The sequence below is a fragment of the Prunus avium genome, chromosome 2 (assembly GCF_965620075.1).
Source record: "Prunus avium chromosome 2, drPruAviu1.hap1.1, whole genome shotgun sequence".
In the NCBI taxonomy this organism is placed as follows: Eukaryota; Viridiplantae; Streptophyta; class Magnoliopsida; order Rosales; family Rosaceae; genus Prunus; species Prunus avium.
This window is the reverse complement of record NC_142285.1, coordinates 9517293-9519740: the sequence shown is the minus strand read 5'-3', so window position 1 is coordinate 9519740 and position 2448 is coordinate 9517293. Positions and strand designations below refer to the sequence as shown.

The window sequence follows — 2448 nt, the reverse complement described above, 5'->3', positions numbered from 1 at the left end:
TGTATTTATAATTTAAAATTCCATTATAATAAGGTGGAAAATGTGAAATGTGCATCATATCTTAATCTCATCATTGTGTTTGCAAAATGATGCATGCCTCATCTACTTTCAGTGTCAACAATGTCTCCAATTTCGTAGGGTATGTATATCATTGGCAAGAAAAATGTAAGGGGAAATGTCTGATATAATCACTTTCTGTTTCTTTCTGCAGTTTTGTCTTGACAATTTCTGTTTCTTTCCCTTTTTTTTCAAATTGCACAAGAAAAAGAAAAGTCGCGCTCAACTTGTTTATTGTATTTTTATTGCTTTTTTCTTGCTTGTCTATTGTCACTTTATTGCTTGTTTATTGCTATTGTATTGTTTTTGTATTGCATGTTTGCTACCACTTCATAATTGTATTTTTATTGCTTGTCTATTGTCACTTTATTGCTTGTTTATTGCTATTGTATTGTTTTTGTATTGCATGTCTACTACCACTTCATAATCTATGTTCCATTACTTTCATATTGCTTTTGTATTGCTTTTTGGTTGGTTTTCTTAATTAATATAATTTGTTGCAGGGAAAGCAACTTTAAGTTTGATTTATAAAAAGGACGTAACGTCCTTAATGGAATCACATTCTTACAATAATCAATAATCAATAAAAAAGCAATAATGGAATCACATTCTTACACCAATAGCTGAACACAAATCAATCATGTTGAAGAGATACATATACGGTGCTTATTGTACCTTATTTATATGATAATGAATAATGATCTGGCATTTTCCTTTACAAAATAAACTTACGCTAGTGTTTTCTTTTACAAAATATCCTTACGCTAGTGTTCCTTCACAAGACAGACTTGAAAAAACAGGTGATAAGAAACAAATATAAGTGCAATAACCAGGCAATACCACAACACTAAAATGGCAATACGATGACAATACAAATGCAATAGGGGAGCAATACAATGGCAATACAAAAACTCCACATTCCCACTATAATTTCATTCCACATTCCCACTATATATTCATAATCTACAACATATTACAAAAAGGACACGACGTCCTTAATGGAATCATGTTTTACACTCCTACATCATCAAAATACCCTCGAGCAAGGAATGGGTGGAGAGGCTTCTGTAAAAATTGAGGATGTAAAAGATGTTCTTGACTTGAAGGTGGATTAGTTACTGGCCAAAGGCTTCTTAGGAAATTATTTTCCTTTCGCAACTCTCCAAGAGCTAATCCAGCCTGAGGGAAAAAACAGAGTCAGAGATACATAGGCATAACCAGTGACACTTGAGTACATTATGAATGCCAGAGAACTCAGATAAATCACCAACATAATTGTCCTTCGTAGATTAGGCCTAACTCTATCTCAGCACCTTAAATTTTGTTATTTGCAAATAGCAATTCTACTAAAACCACGTAAATGCAAAGTAATCGAGTAAACAAACGAAACCTTAGGCACTTTGCGAGTTCTCAATTCCTGCAGAAGCTGAACAAAAGGAGAATAGGATAGAAGAGCCTGTAGCGTTGCATTGAGAAAGCACAGATTCCCTGAATTGATTAAACCACGAGGCAACAAGACCGTAGAAACTGTAACAGGCCCATTCAAACACTTCTGTAGTTCCCCCTTTACCTTAGAAGCTGATAAATCATCAACACGACCATTCTGCTCTCTGTTCTGCAATTCCAGACTTGGAAATTGATTGGAGAGACCACCTTCGTTATTGAATAAAGGTAATGAAGCTGCATCAATATTATCCGTTGTCGCCTCTTTCACGCCATTACTATGGGCATAACCATTTTTATAATTATCAGTACATCCATTCTCTGTAGGAGTAGTTAAAGATGCTGGTAAACTATCATTTGCTGCTTTTACAGCCTCCACTTCATTCTGTTTATTACGTGAACTTAAAGGCTGAACTTTGCTGAGCCCCTTCACAGAATTTTGTGGTCTGCTTGATTCACCATTACATTCACCTGAAGATATTTTAGTACCAAAATATATAGACCCAAACTGCAATACATTCTTTTCCACAGGCTTTTCAGTCTTCCCAGGTGATTGCTTTTGCAGCAATGACCTGGTCTTGTCTTCAGAGAATGACCCAAAAACGATAAGCTGCAAACAAGGAATAACAACAAAATTTAGCAGGTTTTATAGCACAGCGAAGAGAAAAATCCCACGCCAATTAACATTAGTATTTCAAAATCACATAATTAACCATTAAGACTAGAACGGTGCAAAAGATGGAACCTACAAAGCATCGTCATCATTAAAAATTTCTGACTAAGCATGTTTCAGAAAATGTAGAGGTAGTTAAAATTGCTTTGAGGGAACAAAATCAGACTGGGAAGGAGTGAGATTATGCATGACAGAGAATGATAGAACAGGAAACATACAAGGTCGTTAAAAGTATAAAGAAAATAAACTGCATTTATTTAGGGAGCATAGTTGCA

At 34.9% G+C, this 2448-nt stretch overlaps 1 pseudogene; it reads right to left on the bottom strand.

The window, feature by feature from the left end:
- Positions 1-1448: 1448 nt before the first annotated feature.
- Positions 1449-2134, bottom strand: LOC110765107 (ubiquitin carboxyl-terminal hydrolase 24-like; annotated as a pseudogene).
- Between the last annotated feature and the right edge of the window lie 314 nt (positions 2135-2448).